Raw genomic sequence first — 13,907 nt, 5'->3', positions numbered from 1 at the left:
AATACGTTAACGTATTCTACCTTTTCCATTAGAATTTTCTCTCCTTACCAATTTTTTAGCAACTTGACAGATGGCATAATATATTAGCACCTATTTTTGTAGCTTCTGTATCTTAGGGCACCTTTCATACAGAAAAGACAATGTTTGCTGCATTTAATGGAACAGAAGGAGTGAACTTATCCTGTGATCTATGACTATGTCCATCAGTTGATGTGAGAATTAAGAATGAAGGCTTGGGAGGTATGGCCACCCCTTCTCCATAGCACTCTTCCTTGGTGGCATTACCTACTTCCAAAGTTTTAAATGCCATCCTCACACTGATAACTCCCAAAGGTATATTGCAGCTCCAAATGTAGCCTTTCAGACTTGTAGATCTAATCCCTTCCTACTTGACATCTCCACTTGGCCAGACATCTCATGGCATCTCAAAATTAGTATGTCAAATATAGAATTCTTTATTCCTTTCCTTTATCACCCGTGCTGTCTTCTCTCAGTAAATGACACCATCATTTCGTTTGCTCAAGCAAAAGCATCATCTTTGACTCTATTTGCTTTACTCTCCACATCTGTTACGTCCCCAAGTCCTGTTGTCTCACTTCAAAAAACATACGCAATCTATCCATTTCTCCCTACCTCCACTGATATCATCCTAGCCCAAGACCCTGCCATCTCCCACATGTACCATTTGATGGTCCTTACTGAGCTTCCTGCTTCCACTTTTGTCCCCAGGTCATCCATTCCCCACACTGCCACCGGAATGAATTGTCAAAGTAATAAATCATGTCATGTCACAGTATTTATCCTCACTGAAAAAAAAAGTCAGAAGAAAATCCATCCTCCTTGCCATGGCCTACAGGCTGCTAATATGAACTGGCTCTCTCCTATGGGTTCAAACTCATTGCCCACCACTCTCCACCTCACCCATTATATCCCAGCCACCCTGGCCTCTTTGCTGTTCCTCTAAGACACACACTAAGTCTGCTCCCACCTTAAAACCTTTTTCAGGGCTGGGCATAGTGGCTTACACCTGTAATCCCAGCACTTTGGGAGGCCAAGGTGGGAGAATCACGAGGTCAAGAGATCGAGACCATCCTGGCCAACATGGTGAAACCCCATCTCTACTAAAAAATACAAAAGCTGGGCATGGTGGCATGCACCATGGACTTAGTAGTCCCAGCTACTAAGGAGGCTGAGGCAGGAGAATTGCCTGAACCCAGGAGGCGGAGGTTGCAGTGAGCGGAGATCGCGCCACTGCCCTCCAGCCTGGAGACAGAGCAAGACTCCATTTCAAAAAACAACAAAAACAAACCAAAAAACCCCACCTTTTTCATGCTGCCCGTCTGCCTAGAATGATCTTCCCCAGATGTTTCTGAGCATTCAGAATTCAGATCTCAGCTTACTTATCACCATTAGAGGCCTCCCTGACCATACTAAAGTAGGTGTTCCTAGGTTGGGGTTAGGATGAGGGTTTAATACCCTCTTTTTCTTTTTTCCTTTATTTTTATCATAGTATTTGTCAGTATTTGATATTAATTTTTTAATTTATTGTTTATTCTCTATTTCCCCCATCTAAAACATGAGCTCCATTAAAACAGAGACCTTACCTATCTTATATTCCCCGCAGCTAAAACAGAGCCTGGCACCAAGGTGGCAATCACTAAATACTTGTTGCATCATCAGATGTAGTGGATGGGTCAATACTGATAAATTACGTGACATTAAGGAAATCATTTAGCACCTAGGCTTCAATGTACCTTTTTACTTGATGAAGATGAAGGTAATCTACTTGGCTATTCTGGAACACAAAGGAAGTGGGTAAGAAAATAAAAGACTGAAGATTTTACCACTTTATTTTGAGAAAAATATTGGAATTTATGGGCAAGCCATTTGAAAATGGCAATGACAAGCTAATGGAGAAAGAAGTTCATTTATTTTCTTTCTGTTTTTTTTTCTTTTTTTGTTTTTTGTTTGTTTGTTTTGTTTTTTTTTTTGAGACTGAGTCTTGCTCTGTCACCAGGCTGGAGTACAATGGTGCGATCTCAGCTCATTGCAACCTCCGCCTCCTGGGTTCAAGCGATTCGCCTGCCTCAGCCTCCCAAGTAGCTAAGATTACAGGCACATGCCACCACACCCAGCTAATGGTTTTTTGTTTTGTTTTGTTTTTGTTTGTTTGTATTTTAGTAGAGACGGGGTTTCATCACATTGGCCAAGATGGTCTCGATCTCCTGACCTTGTGATCCACCCACCTTGGCCTCCCAAAGTCCTGGGATTACAGAGGTGAGCCACCGTGTCCGGCCTTTTTTTTTTTTTTTTTTTTTTTTTTTTTTGAGACAGAGTCTTACTCTCTCACCCAGGCTAGAGTGCAGTAGCATGATCTTGGCTCACTACAACCTCCTCCTCCCAGTTCAAGTGATTCTAGTGCCTCAGCCTCCCAAGTAGCTGGGATTACAGGAACCCACCACCACACCTCACTGATTTTTATATTTTTAGTAGAGACAGGGTTTCACCATGTTGGCCAGGCTGGACCTCAGTTGATCTCCCCACCTCAGCCTCCCAAAAAGCTGGGATTACAGGCATGAGTCACCATACCCGGCTTCATTTATTTTCTTATCCGTGAACCTCCTGGGGACTGAGTAAAGTGGAGAAAAATAAAATGTACCCATCTGCAATATAAAAATTTATAAATACAGCTTACATTAATTCAAATACAGTAACACTTTATCTGGCATCAATAGGTATTTTGCTAAATGTTTTGTTTTTTCAGATAGTTAATATTCCCATTGGAAGAAGACATTTTTCAATTTGAACATTTTAACAGAAGTAGTTTTCCAACGAATTTCAGTACAACCTTCTCTGGCAACATACTGAACAGAGCTGTTGTCAATAACTCGGTGACATCATTATAAACAATGTTATTATGTCTGGGTATAAAATAGTGAGAAGCTCTGCAATCATAGATATGTAAAACTGTTAGGCTTTCTAAGCTCTCTTACGTGTGTTGTATAGGTTTTCCTCTCCTCTCATTTATTTAATCAACAACTATTAATAGGGCACCTAGCACATGCCAGGCTGGTTGCTGACAGCTAAACCCAGAGTGATAAATGTGGTAGTCCCTGCCCTTCTGGAGGCCAGAATCTCCTGGGGAAGACATGTCATGATCAAGTAAGTATGAACGTTACAAGAGACTCAAATGTCTACCCAGGGTCTTGCAGAAGGTCTCTGCAAAGAAGCAGTCTTTTAGCTGATTGCTGTGAAGGAGATGCTCAGGGGAAGAATGTTCCAGGCAGATGTAAAAGCATGTACAAAGGCCATAAAAGATAAGAGCCAAGGTGCAGGTGCATTTGAGCAGACAAAAGAAGACCAGCATGGCTCCCGATATTTCAGAGATGGCCAGAGCCAATTGCAGAGCCCCCTCATAAGCTGAGGCTAGGAATTTATCTTCATTCTAAGAACAAATTAAATGGTTTTAAAGAGAGGAGTGACATGATCAGTGTTACACTTCAAAATATGTGTTAGAAGAAGGCTAAATAACGAACCTTTACTTTCATATATATTTTTGGTTTAGATGAAGTTAAAGTAAGTGGTGCCTCAGTAACCCACCTTTCATAGACTATGGAACTAACAAGTGGTGCTCAAGGACATGGGAAAAGGGCAAAAATAAAAGTGGGTATTCAGGTTAGGGGAATGCCAGTTTCAGAAAGGAACCTCATTATTGGAGTTCTGTTACATTACTGGACATGTAATATCCTCAATTAAATTCCACTCAACGTTGTCCAAGACACCTATATACATATTGGGAGATCTAAGGGGAAGATGGTTAGGGTGAAAGAAGTCGCACTGGGAATGGACACCTGAGTCCTAGGCTCACCTTAGCCACTACTAGTAGACTAAGATGATGCCCGGGGACCCTCACCTCTCTAGAATGCTGAAATGCATATACCTTATTAGCAGGTAGGAGGGTCGAAGGAGGACTCCCCCACTTGCTCACCAAGTGACCTTAGACAAGTTTTTATTACTTTTACCACTTCACTTATTTGTGAAAATCCTATCTCGTCAGGTTGTTGTGAGGGCTAAAATGCCAGGCTCAGAGAAAGCAATCAGTAAACATTAGGATCACTCTGTGATTGTATAGCTTACTGTCTAGTGGCTCACACATTAGCACCAAGTCAGGAGAGAGTATTTGGAAATGAATGTTTCCTTAAGAGAAAAAGAGGCCCCTTGCAAATTAAGAATTCATGTTACATATTACATTTTTCTGTATCCTTTTGAGACTTGGTAACATTTTGGGAAACATCTTGCACCATCCATCTGCCCAACATTTGCTCTCTGGAATATCTTTCCTCTAACAGCTTGGCCAACTCCACTTTGAATGTGTTCAGTGCTGCTATCCCTGGTCTATTCTGAGCATGTTATTAACCTGAGCTTTCATGTATCAGTATACATTATGCTAAGAGCCAACTTCTTAAAAATTTCTGAGCATCAGTGCAGAAATAAGCTTGGGTGGTTTCTTTGTGGTCTCTTTGCAGCCCCCAGGGATATTAATGACAAGTCACATACCCTCTAAATTCTTATTATTTTTAAATAACTCAGTTCAGTTTTAAATTATAAATGTAATCCATGCACATTGTTTAAAAATATGAACAGTGTAGAAGGTTTTTAGGTTAAAAAAGAAACACTCTTTGCCTCCCACCTCCGGCTCCCTAGTTATACTACCCATATATTCAGTATTTTATGCTTCCTTCCAGGAATTTTCTCCCTCCCTTCCTTCCTTCCTTTCTATATATATGCTCCCTAACTGTCTTCATTTTACACAAATAATATACCATCTTTACTTCCCACCTCACTTCCTATATACATTCTATATAATTGTATTTTTATACAAATATGACTGTACTCCGCAGATCCTATATCTTGGACATTTTTACATACCAGTACCCATAGATCTGCCTCATTCTTTTGAGTCTTTTGAGTGACTTGCTGGCATTCTTGTAATGGAATGTACCCTTTAGCCAACCCCTCCTGATGGACATTTTGGATGTTTGTTTCCAATCTTTTGCTTTTACAAACATCTCTGGAGATATGTCACTGCACACTTGAAGGACTTTATCTGCAAGATAAGTTCTTCAAAGTTTCAAAACTCTGAAGAGCATCCTCCTATATGTTTGCCAAACCATGAACATATCACTGCTAATGTCAGCCTCCAAAAAGCTTTTTAGAAGGCTAGTGGCTGCCTTATTGGACAGCAAGGGAAAAATCAATACTGTAAAAGTTATTAATCTTTATTGTGAAGATTTGTGATAATATAACAAAGTGCTTAATGAATATCTGACATATCATAGTTGCCAAATAAATGGTAGCTATTAGTTATGTTGCCTTTATCCTTGTGAACAACCAGTCAAAATTTATCTTCAAGTCCTGAGGCTAAATGTAACTACAGTCAATGGATTGGTATAATATTAGTTAATTTTAGGTGGCACTTTATTTTAGGAAACTCAGCAATTAAGAGGAATGTCCAAATGGGACAAGAAAGTCCTTTTTACATGGTAAAGGGAAAACTACAAAACATTATGCTTCAATATTAGACATTTTCTCTGGCTAAGTCTCCAAGAAGTCTTCACATTTTCAACAAAATGAAATCAATTTGTAGCTGGTAGGTATTAGCCTGAGTATGTAAAGAAAAGTGATTGCCAACTTAAACTAAGTAATGTTAATTTTACTCTTAGCAAGTATCATGAGAACATTATTTGAAGGAATCCTGAGCTGGAGATAGTGTATTTGCATTCTGTTCATTCATTTAGTCAACAAATGTTTATTGAGCACCTGCTAGGTGCCAAGCAGGATTCCAGGTTACAGAGGATCCAGTATTAACCAAACCTATGTGGGGCCTGCAATCAAATAGCCATGTGACTTTGGAGAAGCCCCTTGCCCTACCTGGACTTTACTCTCCACATCTTTAAAATAAGCTGGCTGAACTACATTATCTCCAAAGATCCCCCCAGATGTATCATTTTTATGCCTCTCCTTAATGCAATCTTTTTTGGGTTTTTTTGGTGCGTTTTTTTGTTTGTTTGTTTGTTTTTGAGATGGAGTCTCCGTCAGTTGCCCAGGCTGGAGTGCAATGGCGTGATCTCAGCTCACTGAAACCTCTACCTCAGCCTCTTGAGTAGCTGGGATTACAGGCACCTGCCATCATACCCAGCTAATTTTTGTATTTTTATAGAGATGGGGTTTCACCATGTTGGCCAGGCTGGGCTCGAACTCCTGACCTCAGATGATTCACCTGTGTCGGCCTCCCAAAGTGCTGAGATTACAGGTGTGAGCCACCGCTCCGAGCCTCTTAATGCATTCTTAATGGTGATCTCAATCCAGTGCAGCACTGATTTATGTGCATGGCACATGAGGGTACCACAAAATTCTTCACAGGTGTACTGCCAAGTTCTGACCAATGGGTACTATGTTAATTTCCTTGAGCTACCATACCAAATTACCACAAAATTGATTGCTCAAGACAATAGAAATGTATTCTGTCACAGTTCTGGAGGCTGGACTTGAAATCAAGGCATTGACGGGGGTTATGTTCTCTCTGAAGGCTCTAGGGAAGGATCCTTTCTCACTTCTTCCTAGCTTCTGGTGTTGCTAACAATCCTTGGCATGTCTTGGCTTGTAGCTGGATTACTCCAGTCTCTGTCTTCATTGTCACATGGATGGTGTTCTCCCTGTGTGTCTGTGTCTCTGTTTTCTCTTATTATAAGAATGGACAGTCACTGGAGTAGGGTTCACCCTAATCCAGTATAACTTCACCTCAGCTAATTATACCTACAAAGATCCTATTTCTAAATAAAGTCACATTCTGAGGTTCAAAAGTAGGGTTCACCCTAATCCAGTATAACCTCACCTCAACTAATTATACCTACAAAGATCCTATTTCTAAATAAAGTCACATTCTGAGGTTCCAGATGGACATGAAATTTGGATAGGGGGACATTATTCAACTTAGTTTAGCTACTGTTTCTTTTGGCTTCTTACCAAGGATATGGACTATTCCAATAGTGTTCATCCGCAGACACTGTGCTGGGAAGGTCATGCTGCCTAGTGCAGAGAGGGATGGGTCTGAGGAAGAGGTAGGGAGTACATCTGAGCATCAAGGCTGGCAACAAAGGAGCGAGTGTGTTTAATGGAATCGGTCAGGCTGTGCCCTGCAGACATGTACATCACTACAAGCATGGTCAGGTTGAGTGCCCAGGATGTTCCAGGCAGTAAACAGCTCTGTGCAACAGCAACACTGTGTTTGGGATGACAGAGTAAAGAGTAAAATAATTGCGGAAGCTTTTCTAGACACTTGGAGACTTGTAAGATAGCGCCGTAGTCATGATTACTTTTGGTTGTCAATTTCTTTGATGGTCGTTTGAGTCATTTCATCCCTTCTAACTGAACACTAAAAATTCAGACATTTAAAAGGGTATCCCACATACTGGAAGGCTGATGGCTGAGCTGTGCAGAGCAAGTGTTAAGGACTTTAGCTCTGAAGGGGATTCCAGGGCGGAACCTCTGCTCTCCCATTTTATTGGCTATGTGTCTATGGAAATGTTCATTTCTTTCTCAAAGCTCAGGCTCCCTTGTCTATAAGTTGAAGATAGTAATAGAGCCTCCTCAATCATTATGTTAAGTAAAATAAGCCAGGCACAGAAAGACAAATTTTTCATGTTCTCACTTATTTGTGGAAGCCGAAAATTAAAACAATCGAACTCATGGAGATAGAGATTAGGAGGATGGGCCGGGGGTGGTGACTCACACCTGTACTCCCAGCACTTTGGAAGGCCAAAGTGGGCGGATCACTTGAGGCCAGGAGTTTGAGACCAGCCTGGCCAACGTAGCAAAACCATGTATCTGCTAAAAATACAAAAATGACCTGGGCGTGGTGGCATATGCCTGTAATTCCAGCTACTTGGGAGGCTGAGGCATGAGAATCACTTGAAACCAGGAGGGAGAGGTTGCAATGAGCCAAGATCATGCCACTGCACTCCAGCCTGGGCAACAGAGCAATGCCAGGTCTGTCCTACAGACCCTTGCTGATGGAAGAAATGAGTACTCAGACACAGGTATGCAGCATAAGAGCAACTAGGTGACTGCCTGGCTCTAGTGGCCAGAGAACAGTCCCGAGAAGCTGGAGCTGCTTGCTTTTATTCAATGTAGGCACAATGCCAAAAACCTGGAGCCAACACAACCTGTAGGTAATTAACATTTATTGTTCCCCTTTCATCTTGCATGGATGATCAAAGGTCAGTTCCTGGTCAACATAAGTCAACAAGTTTGATCAAGATAAATTCCCCTACACTCCTTTGTACCTACTCCTTGCCTTCTGCCTCAGGGTCAGAGAACAGCTGCCTTCAGCTATTCTCCCCTGAAGCTATGCAGAGCCTCCGACCTTTGAGAAGGCCTGCTCCTTTCCCCGTAGTTTCTCCCACCAGTCTGACCCATCTCCTACAGAGCAAGACTGTGTTTCAGAAACAGAAAACAAAAAACAAAACAAAAAAAGAGAGAAGAAGGATAATTACCAGGGGCTGGGAAGGGTAGTGGGGGAGGGAGGGAAGTGAGGATGGCTAATGACTATTAAAAAATAAAATAGAATGAGGCCAGGCATGGTGGCTCATGACTGTAACCCTAGCAGAGGCAGGCAGATTGCCTGAGCTCAGGAGTTCAAGGCCAGCCTGGGCAATACTGTGAAACCCTGTCTCTACTAAAATACAAAAAATTAGCCAGGTGTGGTGGTATGCACCTATAGTCCTAGCTACTTGGGAGGATGAGGCAGGAGAATTGCTTGAACCCGGGAGGCAGAAGTTGTAGTGAGCTGAGATCACACCACTGCACTCCACCCTGGGTGGTGACAGAGCTAGACTCATCTCCAAAAAAAATAATGAATAAGACCTAGTATTTGCTAGCACAACAGGGTGACTGCCATCAAAAATAATTTAGTTGTACATTTTTTTAATAACTAAAAGAGTATGACTGACTTGTTTGTAACACAAAGGATAAATGCTTGAGGGGACTTACCCTGATATGATTGCTACATATTGCATGCCTGAATCAAAATATTTCATGTAACCCATAAATATATACACTTATTATGTACCCACAAAAATTAAAAGTTAAAAATAATAATAATAAAACCTCTTCATAGGATTGTAGTGAGAAAGAAATGTGAGGAAAAATAATTTATGTGCAGCATTAAACACAGTGCCAGGAACATAAAAATGTGCTTAATAAGTGTCTGTTTCTATTAAAGTATCTACTCATTTTCTCCTGTGCTGGAGGATCTCTTCCAACAAAAATTTAAACATGCTAATTCTCTCATATTAAAACACACACACAAAAAAACCTTTCTTGATTCTGTTCTCTAACACCCTCCCTTTACAGTGAAATTTTGCAAAAGAATTTTTATTCTCTCTGTCCCCAAATCTTCTCCTCCCATTCTACAAAGAGGCCCTTGCCCCTCTCCCAAACCCTCCCATGGTGTTGTGGTCTTCTGTGACCTCCATGCTGCTAATTCCAGTGGTCAGTTCTGAGTACTCATCTCACTTGGCTGGTCAGCAGCTCGTGACTATTGATAACTCCTTCATTCTTAAAACACTTTTTCACTTGGGTTCCTGGAGCACCACTCACCCTTGGCTCTCTACCTATTTCCTTCCTATACTGGAGTGCCCTGGGGGCTCCCCTGGACGTCTCTCTTTTATCTTTGCTTCCTCCCTAACTGATCCCATCCAGCCATAAGGCTTTAAATACCATCTCTGATGGCACATAAACTTAGACATCCAGCCTGAACATTTCTCCTGAACACACTGTTTTAGCATCTCTGTTTGGATCTCAAATAGACATCTCTAAATTAACATGCACAAAATCAAACTCCTGATTCCCCTCTCTGGTGAAACCTGGTCCTCCCGCAGTCTTCCCCACCTTAGCGAATGGAAACTGCCACCTTCCAGTTGCTTGGAGTAAAACTCTGGAAGTCATCCTGACTTTTCACTTTCTCTTACACCCTGCATCCAATCCACCAGCAAACCTTGAGAGTTCTACCTTTAAGATAAATCCAGAATCTAACCGCTTCTCTTCACCTTCACTGCTTTCACTGAGGTCTGAGCCAGTCACACGTCTCACCTCTGTTACAGCAATAGCCTCCCAGCTATACTTCCTGCTTCTTCCCTTGGCCCCTTTAGTCCATTCTGTATTCCAGAAGCCAGAGTGATCCCACCCTTGGCTACACATTAGAAACACCTGGAGAGGTTTAGCAATTCTAATCCCCAGGCCATATCTCAGACCAATGTAATCAGAATCTCTGGGGATAGGACTCAGGCACAAGCATGGGTTTTTTTCTTTTCTTAAGTCACATTGTTCTACTCTTCTACCCAGAAACTTCCAATCGCTTCTCAGGATAAAAGCCAAAGCCTCCACACTGGCCATGAGGCACTTCTGAGGCCCACCTGGCCCACCCTTAGGAGAGCAAGGACTTTGTTCTGCTTTCTGCTCTGTCCATAGTGTCTAGCACCACGCCTGGCACACAGTAGAGCTCACTAAGTATAAATGGAAAGAATGAAGAAAACCCTGAAACCCACTGACACACCAGACAATAGTCCCTGTAGAGCTGGTGATGGCCACAAGAGGCCGCTGTTGTATCATGGAATGGACAGGAGAGTGGGCAGGCCTAGCAGAGTTTTGAGTGGGAACAGCAGGCCGGCACCTAGGTGGCAAGGCGGACAACTGGGGCGTGGAAACATGTTTATTATCGCGCCCCAGAGCCTCGTGCTTAACACCAACCCTGTTGGCTCCTAGACATCAGCTGCAGCCCATATTGAGTAAGCTTTTTGAAGGGAACACACCAAGGTGAGAGCATTTCAATAAATCTGCAATGGGGTTTGATGGACACCAGTTCCTGGAGAAAGCCTGCAGGAGAGGAATGAATTTGGCCTGGTCCTGGTACATACAGCCCAGGAGCTGAATTAGATAGAGTTGGGGAGTCACTCTGAGTTGTAGTCCAGAAATTAAATTTCTAAAAATTGCAGAGGGGACAGGCATGGAACCTAGCTTGAATGTATCCCTTCCTGCAATAGGAAAGTTCCAGGGCCTATTCTTTGCCCTTTCCTCATGAATATAGCCATCTACATATTCATATGCATATATATGTATATGCATATGCATAAATATATGTATATATATGCATATATTTACACATACGCACACATATATATAACATATATATAAAACGGAGACCCAGTTCTCCATAAAACTCACTCACTTTTATTCTCCATTACACAGTAGATAAAAGGTCTGGGCTTGGAAATTTTTTTTAAAAAAAGGGAGCCAGGCATAGTGGCTCACACCTATAATCCCAACAATTTGGGAGACTGAGGCAGGAGGATCACTTGAGGCCAGGAGTTTGAGATTAGCCTGGGCAAGACAGCAAGACCCTATCTCTACAAAAATTTGTAAGATTTCTGTCCCACTTCTATCTGTGTGACTCAAGATTTACATATGACGAAGGTGGTCAGCATATCTGTGTTCCCTACTTCATGGGTATTGATCAAATGATGAACTATTATAAACCTTCCTTGTGAATTGTGGAAATGTCAGGATGGTTTTTCTTGTGTGTGTGTGTGTGTGAGAGAGAGAGAGAGAGAGAGAGAGAGTCAAAGAGAGAGAGGATCTTGCTCTGTTGCCCAGGCTGGAGTGAGTGGCATAATCACAGCTCACTGCAGCCTTTACCTCCTGGACTCAAGAAATTCTCCCACCTCGGCCTCCCAAGTAGGTGGAGCCACAGGTGTATACCACCACACCCAGCTAATTGTGTGTCTGGGTGTGGGGGCACGCGCACATGAGTGAGTGCATGCATATGTGTAGACAGGATTTCACTATGTTGTCCAGGCTGGTCTCATACTCCTGGGCTCACTTCCTACCTTGGCTTCCCAAAGTGCTGGGGTCAGGATGGTTTTTCTGATGATGGTGGGATGACTTATTAGCTTTCACTAGTGGCACTTGAAGCCACCAGGAATTTATCGAAAGACCCCATCCAATCACAAATCCAGGGGAGCCACAGGATTTATTTGTATGTTGTTTGCATACAGTTTAAGAATAATAATATTATTGACCAAGCATGGTGGCTCATGCCTGTAATCCCAGCAATTTGGGAGGCCAAGGTGGGCGGATCACCTGAGGTCAGGAATTCGAGACTAGCCTGGCCAACATGGCAAAACCCTGTATCTAGTAAATATACAAAAATTAGCTGGATGTGGTGGTGGGAGCCTGTAATCTCAACTACTCGGGAGGCTGAGACAGGAGAATTGCTTGGACAAGGAGGCGGAGGTTGCAGTGAGCCAAGATCATGCCACTGCACTCCAGCCTGGGTGACAGAGTAAGACTCTGTCTCAAAAAAAAAAGAAAAAAAAAAGAAAGAATAATAATATTATTAATAATAAGAGCTAAAATGTATGGAGCCTTTGCCATAGGCACTTAAACCCATTACAGGTAATTTTATTTAATCATCACAACAAATACATGGGGTAAGAACTATTCTAATCCTCCATTATATATAGATGAGGAAACTAAAACTCAGAGATGTTAAGTGAGTTACCCCAAATGCCAGGCTAATTAATAAATGAGACTTGGACCGAGGCAGTCAGCTCCCTTCCCCATCATCTATACTAGAGCCTGCTGAGTGAGCCAGGAGGATGATGAAATCAGACTTCTCAGAAAATGGCAGCAGGATGCAGTGAACCAGCTTTGAATCTTAGGGTCATGCAGAGCTGGTGTGCATCCCAACTTTACTACTTCTTTACTACTTCTTTGTTGTTGTTGTTGTTGTTGTTGTCGTTGCTGTTTTGTTTTTTGTTTTTTTTTGTTGTTGTTGTTGTTGTTTTTTTGAGAGGGAGTCTCACTCTGTCACCCAGGCTGGAATGCAATGGTATGATCTCAGCTCACTGCAACCTCCGCCTCCTGGGTTCAAGCAATTCTCCTGCGTCAGCCTCCCGAGTAGCTAGGATTACAGGCACACACCACCACGCCCAAATACACAAACAAAAATTATTTTGTATTTTTAGTAGAGACGGGGTTTCACCATATTGGTCAGGCTGGTCTCGAACTCCTGACCTCAGGTGATCCACTTACCTCGGCCTCCCAAAGTGCTGGGATTACAGGCGTGAGCCACTATGCCCAGCCCAGCTTTACTGCTACTGAACTGCATAAGTGGGCAAGTGATTTATCTCCTCTACACTGCTAGTTTTTCCTCCGAAAGATGAAGATAATATTTCCCCTGAAAGGAAGTTGTTGTGAAGATTAAATGAGATAAAACTTAAAGCACCCAGCCTAGTTGCTGTCAACATAGATGTCTATTAAATCTTAGTCTACCCCTGTGTCCCCATTAAAGATGAGAAAACCAAAACACCAAGAGGCTAAATGTCTTAGCCCCTGTGACCCAGTGTATTCCCTTAGACTTTGTAGTCAGTCCTCAGGCCATCTCCAGATGAGATTTTATCCTTGCTGCAGTTAGTAGTCTAGGACCTTAACTTTTCTCAGTTCTCTCTTATCAAATTTCTGATCTTCTCCCTCCTGGGATCCTGAGTGGGAGAGAGAGAGCTACCAGAAGCCTTTACGCAGCCTCCCTTCTCTCTTGCTTAAAAGGATAAATGAGAGAAGGAGAGGCTAAAAGCTCCCTTGGTCATCAAGAGAATTAAGGCGAGGAGAAGGGGTAATGTGGAGGGGAGAGATCAGTGGCTCAGGTCACGCCTGCTCTCCAGTCAAGAGCCTCTTAACTCTAAGCCACCCACTTAGGCACAGCAAGATTCACTTAGTGACACAGTCTAGAGTCACATTTGGTATTAGAGCTGAAAAAGAACTTAGAGATGATTACATTTTCAGCCAAG

The sequence above is a fragment of the Macaca nemestrina genome, chromosome 6 (genome assembly GCF_043159975.1).
Source record: "Macaca nemestrina isolate mMacNem1 chromosome 6, mMacNem.hap1, whole genome shotgun sequence".
Lineage (NCBI taxonomy): Eukaryota > Metazoa > Chordata > Mammalia > Primates > Cercopithecidae > Macaca > Macaca nemestrina.
The sequence above is the reverse complement of the archived record's forward strand: the minus strand, read 5'-3'. Positions refer to the sequence as shown.